Source organism: Podarcis cretensis (genome assembly GCF_951804945.1).
Source record: "Podarcis cretensis genome assembly, chromosome: 8".
Lineage (NCBI taxonomy): Eukaryota > Metazoa > Chordata > Lepidosauria > Squamata > Lacertidae > Podarcis > Podarcis cretensis.
In genome coordinates, this window is record NC_137177.1 from 17,477,145 (window position 1) to 17,484,651 (window position 7,507).

The 7,507-nt window shown below is 43.8% G+C and overlaps 1 long non-coding RNA gene across 1 annotated transcript; it reads right to left on the reverse strand.

Moving 5' to 3' along the window:
- Window positions 1-6,445: 6,445 nt before the first annotated feature.
- On the reverse strand, window positions 6,446-7,286 carry LOC307223336. Its single transcript, XR_013842075.1, has 2 exons — window positions 7,123-7,286; window positions 6,446-6,995 (listed from the first exon to the last, which is right to left on the reverse strand). It is a non-coding gene; the product is annotated as an uncharacterized lncRNA (long non-coding RNA).
- Between the last annotated feature and the right edge of the window lie 221 nt (window positions 7,287-7,507).

Below are 7,507 nucleotides of genomic sequence, written 5' to 3' on the forward strand. Positions count from 1 at the left end.
TTGATATCTTAGGCCCTCTTGCCTGCTCACAGGAAGTCCTAACCCTACATTAAAAAGAGCCTATTTGGTAAATATGTAGAAAGTGTTCCATGCTCTGATTTTTATTTTTATTTTTAAGTGCAGGCTGTTTCTCCCTTAGGACTGAGTACGTATCTCTCTGTTCATTTTAATGCATTGCATTTATGCATTGCCTTCTAGGAAACACCTCAAAGCAATTTAACAACAAAAAACAATTTCATAAAATAATAATAATAAAAGATTGCAAATCCAATAGGAACACAGACTGGGATTTAAAAAAGCCCACACACCTCCATTTAAAGCGCATGTTGAAAAAGAAAGGTCTTTCATAGGTGCCCAAAAGACAAACAAGTGCAAATATATTGTAGAGAGATATAACTTACTACTGAGATTGGGCTTTTTGTGATAATGAAAGTGGCAGGAAGATACATTGGAAAGTGTGGGGCACTTGCTTTGATGCAATGACATTTAGCCTCCCCTAAACAACTCTGAGCGAATGCTCATTAAATCATGAACATCATCTAATCTCCAAGGAAACAAGTTGGGAAAACAAGCAGGTTTTCTGGAATAACTCCTAGACACCTAAGATCAGAGGGAGGGAGACAAACACCCATTCAGGTATTTCCTAGCCATTTTGCCAGTAATCTCCCTAACCAAGAAATAAATAAAATAAAAAGATGCTAGCCAGCTTTGCCAGGGTCTATTGAAGAAGCCTCACAGTCATTCTGGCTCCACAAATCTTCCTATCCCCAAACCACAAACCTTTCAACATGTGTATTTCTGTTTGCTCGTTGTCTCTCTCCTCAAAGGGACGCTTCAGAGCGTGCCGAGATGCAATAAACCTGGGATATCATAATCTAAACTAGCACCATAAAACACAACAATAAAAAAGTTACCGGATATAAATTAATGTTATGTAGATGCGTAGAGAGGGTGGGGAGATTTTCTATCATGATTATTACTTATTAAATTCGTATACCTACCTTCATCTACATACATCAGCATGAGTTCGTGACATAAAATTACAATATGAAAACCACAAAATACCTAGTATAAATTAGAACAGCAGGTTTATGATGTACACCCCCAAGAGAGTTCATTAAAGCCAGGGGTAGTTGGTCAATATGATGCCTCTATATTGATGCCTTCCAATACGTTTGGGGCTACAATTCCCATCATCCTTCACCACTGGCCATGCTAGCTGAGGCTGAGGGGAAATAGAGTCCAACAGCTTCTGGACAAGACCACATACAGTGCCGGATTTACGTATAAGCTAAACAAGCTTTGGGGTCCCCAAAAAATTTAAAGGGAAAAAAAAACCTGGATGTACTCCAGGTGAGGTCTGACCAGAGCAGAATACAGTGGCACTATTACTTCCCTTGATCTAGATGCTATACTCCTATTGATGCAGCCCAGAATTGCATTGGCTTTTTTAGCTGCCGCGTCACACTGTTGGCTCATGTCAAGTTTGTGGTCAACCAAGACTCCTAGATCCTTTTCACATGTACTGCTCTCAAGCCAGGTGTCACCCATCTTGTATTTGTGCCTCTCATTTTTTTTTGCCCAAGTGCAATACTTTACATTTCTCCCTATTAAAATTCATCTTGTTTGTTTTGGCCCAGTTCTCTAATCTGTCAAGGTCGTTTTGAAGTGTGATCCTGTCCTCTGGGGTGTTAGCCACCCCTCCCAGTTTGGTGTCATCTGCAAATTTGATCAGGATGCCCTTGAGGCCATAATCCAAGTCATTGATAAAGATGTTGAATAAGACCGGGCCCAAGACAGAACCCTGTGGCACCCCACTAGTCACTCTTCTCCAGGATGAAGAGGAACCATTGATGAGCACCCTTTGGGTTCGGTCAGTCAGCCAGTTACAAATCCACTGAGTGGTAGCATAGTCAAGTCCACATTTTACCAGCTTCTTTACAAGAATATCATGGGGCACCTTGTCAAATGCCTTGCTGGAATCAAGGTAGGCTACATCCACTGCGTTCCCTTCATCTACCAGGCTTGTAATTCTGTCAAAAAACGGGATCAGGTTAGTCTGACATGACTTATTTTTCAGAAATCCATGCTGACTATTGGTGATCACAGCATTCCTTTCTAGGTGCTCACAAACTGTTTGCTTATTGATCTGCTCCAGAATCTTCCCTGGTATTGATGTCAGACTGACTGGGTTTCAGCTTCTATTGATGGCTTCTAGCTGGGATGGCTCTACTCGGCCTCCACAGGTGGAGGCAGCTTTGCTTCTGAAAATCTGTGGCTGGAAACCATGGGAGGGGAAAGTGTTCTTGCACTCGGGTGCTGCTTGAGGTTTTCCCTCAGGCCTCTGGGTGGCCACAGTGAGAGTCGGATGCTGGACTCAATGGGCCGTTGGACTGGTGCATCAGGGCTCTTCTGAGGTCCTGAGGTTCAACCCACAAGCCCTTGCAAAAAATAGCGCTTCGGTGTCATAACATTTCAGAATGTTCTTAATAGACCTCCAAATGCCTCTTGGAGCCAGCAATGAAACACAGGGCATTTATTGCATAAGATAATCCCAGGATTCCTCTCGGCTCTGAATAATGGTGCACCAGCCATGGAGAAGGAGAGAAATTATGATTCATAGAAGGGGCCATTATGACACACAAGTGCTATTTCTGTGATGGGCGGGGAAGCCACCGGAAGTTGCCGTCTTGGCTTGTCCTGGAAAGATTGAGAGTTTCAGCCCCTGGATGAAGAGTTCCCTGGAATGAAAGCACAGATGTAATAAGATCTAACCAGCTCCTCCTTTGAGTTTGTCAGAGCCAGTTGCTTGCCAGGGTGATCCTAGCACAGAGGGCTGGGCATTCAGAAATGGATCCAGGAGAGAACAAGCTTTGGGCTATGGTTTGAAGGAAGAGAAGGAAGGAAACAGAAGTGAATTCAACAGATCAAAAACAAATGGAGGTCAGCTACCCACCAAGAGGTATAGTGCCATGGCCGTTTTGGGTGGCCAGATTTGAGCATCCTGAAATGGTGTCACTGATTTATGCTTATAGATTTCCCCCCTGACCAAATGTATGTATCTGTTTATTTACTGGCTGCCCCATGGCATAAATTCTCTGGGCGGCTTATGAAATGCTGGAGGTGGGAGATTGTAAAAAAGGCAGGGCTTCTTAGGAGTATAGGCAGGGTTTAAGAAGAAGAATTATTTCAGAAGGTGTGGCTTACTGGAAATTTCACTTTGCCACCCTTTCCAAAATAAATGGGAATGCCACTACCCATTGATATCAGGGCATGCACCTTTGCTGTATTTTCCCCCAGTGATTCCTAAAACTATTTTTGTTTAGGCAAGACTCCCCAGACATGCAATTTTGTTGTGCATATTTTGTGCTAAGAACTGTGCAGTCACGGAGGTGGGTACAATTCTTGTTTGTGTAAACAGCAGTTTATTTTTTTGTATGTCTATGTTTTTCTATGTTTTTTTATTTTACTTTTTTCGCTTTTTGTATTTATAAAACTCAATAAAAAAACTGCTGATTTTTCATACGCTTTGATACATTTAATCTCTGTTTGTTTTTATAAAGTTGCAGGTTGCTGGCATTTTCAAATAAATATTTTATATTTTATGTAAACCGCTTAGAGGTGGAGGCCTTGAATCTCGAGATGGGCACTATAAATAAGGCACACTTGCCCACCTGCCAGCAAATCACAGCATAGATACTCTGCAAGGCCTGCCCTCCTCCCCTCTCCCAATTAACTTCCATCTCCAGGACACACTCCCGTGACATCACCAAGGGCTGCCCTTCTGTTTCATGTTTGGCTCTTGAGATCTCAGGGTCTTGGATGCTCTGGTACAGTGGTACCTCGGGTTAAGTACTTAATTCGTTCCGGAGGTCCATACTTAACCTGAAACTGTTCTTAACCTGAAGCACCACTTTAGCTAATGGGGCCTCCTGCTGCTGCCGCGTGGCCGCTGCGCAATTTCTGTTCTCATCCTGAAGCAAAGTTCTTAACCTGAAGCACTATTTCTGGGTTAACGGAGTCTGTAACCTGAAGCGTATGTAACTCAAGCTACCACTGTATATAGTCTTTCCCTTAACTGATAATTTGTTTGGGGGAAAGACTGCACAAGCAAGCTATTATGAAAATAATATCTAGACAAGTCTATTCAGACATGAAGTTGGCAGGTTTGCAATGTAGTTTGATGCAGGTTTAGGCTGTGAATTAGGAGGTCTGGCCAAGTTCTGAATAGCCCAAACTGTGAGATTTAGGTCAACCTCACAAACAATTCTTTTAAAAACAAGAAACCCGCAAGCACGTATGATTGCTATTTTTAGTCGAAAAGAGGGAGGGGAAAAGAAGAACTAAATTTGCCCAGATTTCCTGCCTCCTTGCCTAGTGGTGATTCTTCCCATGCAACTTGAGGCGACGCAAGTGATAAGACACCCATTTGATTTCAGTTTATCTTTCTGCCTGCAGGTTTCATGGGTGCCAGATGGGTACTGGCGACAACATTCATGATCTTCATGCCGCCATGCTTTTAAGACAGGATCAGTAGATTTAGATCTTGGTGAGTTTGCAACATTTGCAAAAAAAAAAAAAAAAATTACTCTGCAAATGCTTGCTTCAGCTGTCGGATTTCAAAACTCGGAGATTCTAGGCAAATCTGATCTGTGTTTTGCAATTTTATCTCAATGTGCAAATGAACTTGAGACAGGAAAGAGTGGCACTTTGCTCTTTTGAAGGTGACTCAGAAACTTAAACTAGCGGAGAAAGCAGTTGCTAGACTGGTGGCTGGGAGCGGCCGTTGGTCCTGAAGGATCTACATCAGCCCCCAGTATGTTTCCAAACAAAATTCAAAGAGCTGGTGTTGACTTTTAAGGCCCTAAATGGCTTCGGCCCTGTATACCTGAAGGAGCATCTCATACCTTCCAACATTTCTCCAATGAAAATAGTGACGTCCCATTCCATAATGATAATTTTACTGTTTATACCCCACACATCTTACTGGGTTGCCCCAACCACTCTGGGCAGCTTCCAACATATATAAAAACATAATAAAACATTAAACATTTTTTAAAACTTCCCTATACAGGATTTCCTTCAGATGACCCAGGGCTCAGAAAACTCCATACCCTCCAACGTTTCTCCAATGAAAATAGGGACATCTTAAGGAAAAGTGGGACATTCTGGGATCAAATCAGAAATTGGGATGGCTTCTCTAAATCAGGGACGTCCCTGGAAAATGGAGGCAGTTGGAGTGTCTAGCATCTCTACCCACACCTTTCATTCCAGACAGTGAGGTCCAGCTCTGAGGGCCTTCTTGCATTTGCCTCACTGTGAAGTTAACTGAGGTTACAGGGAACCAGGCACAGGGTCTTCTCAGTAGTGGCTCCCTTCCTGCAGAATGCCCTCCCATCAAATGCCAAGGAAATAAACTACTATCTGACTTTTAGAAGACATTTGAAGACAGCCCTGTATAGGGAAGTCTTTTAATGTGTGGTGTTTTATTGCAGTTTTATAACTCGCTGGAAACAGCCCAACATAGGTGCCAATTCCCTGGGGCCCTGGGTACCCAACCACCCACAAAATTCCCCATGAAGTGGCTGGGCACTCACAAATTTCAGTGCCAGGGCCATGCACGGTGCATGGCACCCACAGCCCCAGGCACCCATGGTCACGGGGCCAAGTTGACACTCCTGTAGACCAGAGAGGCTGGGGCAACGCAGTCAGATGGGGGGGGGGCATATAACGAATTACTCCTGCTACTGATATGCAAAGTCTCCCTAATGGAAAGAGTGTATACTTGCTGAGATATATGCAGACTGTACACTCACTGAAGGCTACGTGTCAATAAATGTACCAATGTCCAGGTCAGCTATTTGTGAATACAGGGGCACTTGTTCAATGTAACATGTGAATCACCTTTCCTATGATTCTTTATAAGGTAGTTTTCTCTGTTTAATCAAAAGTAGAAAATAGAGCCATGGAAAGGGTTGTTCCAGCTGAGAAGCCAGAAGAAATTTCTTGTTGGAAAGGTCTATTTTGAGGAACTTTCCTTCATCTGCAAATTGTAATTTAAGCCAATAATTTTAAAATAAGTAGGTGGACTCAATGAAAAGTTGGCCACCGGATTTAGCAACCCATGCTTCTCAGATACAATAACAAAGTGTTGTCAATATATTTTCCTGCTGAGGCCCTTGGATGTTTTTGCAGTTTCATGGCCAGCAGACAATCAGGAAAGTCTCTCCAGCGATGGAGGAGCAACAAGTGGAAAAGCTTCACCTGTTGAACTTGCTCTCATAATGCAAAAGTAATCCTGGCAGCCTAAAGGTGACATACCATTGAATGCTGTGCTGTGCCACATTCCAAATCTCTCTATTGCTGCCATTTAACCATTGCACTACAAGCAGAAATCCAACTGGTAGAGCTTAAGGCTGTTTCTCTCCTTCCCTTTTTTTAAAAAAAACAGGACTCCTGGATCTCTGCAGCTGCCTAACCAGCAGAAATGTAGCTGGCAAAGCTTTTATAATGGCTATTATCAAGAATGAAATTCTGTAGCTTTTCATACCAAAAGTGCTCCAGTTTATTTTTCGTCCTGCTTTCGTTTGGCTGTAAAGCAAGCTTGACACTCCAGATGACAAAAATGCAATAACCCTGGGGAGGCATCGTAGCACAGCTAAAAGCATGGAAGGATGTGTGGCCTGTCCAGGATAATCCCACCATTAATGGACCATTATTGGGGCAATGTCGTATTGCAGAATTACACCTCCCCACCTCCACCCGCCCAAAATCCCATCCAGCTGGTCCTAGTTGGTCAGCTGCACTGGCTGACTGCTGTGTAGGACGGCCAGATGTTGCAGAGGGCAGGGCTCTTGCACTTTTTAATAGTTGTGCAGGAGAGGGGATTTCAGCAGGGTGGAACAGGACAGCGTACAGTGCAGAATTTCAGCAGGAGCAGTGATGGGAAAAAGTTCCGTCTCTTGGATAACTGCCTGTTAAGCACAGGAGGAGCCCTGCAAGAGAGAGAATAAAAACTTTGTTCTAGGCAAGTGGAAAAACACATTTTCTGCAGACACCCATTTCTCCAGCAGCACCCAAGAAAGAAAAACAAATGCATCGCTAATCTCTTTAGAGGCTTACCACATTTGGCTAAAACTGCAAATCGGGGACTCTATGTAAGGAATGTGGCATCTCAGGCTTGAGCTTCTGGTCCCCTTCCGCATCTGGGTCAACACAGAGGGGCACCTCACCATCTTCTCTGTGATGCATGTTTCTCCCAATCTTTTCTCCAAGGAGCTCGTGGTATCCCCCCTCCTCATTTAATCCCCGTTAACAACCCTGCGAGGTAGTTTAGTCTGAGAGGCAGCCCAAAGGCACCCAGGAAGCCCAGTGGCATAGCAAGGCCAGTTGCCCCAGGCATGAAATTGTTAGGGGCATAAGATTTCAACACCTGGTGGTGCCTCAATACAGCTGCGTGGGCTCCATTGAAAACGGCTTCTCCATGCAAAGCAGAAGGTGGCCTCTC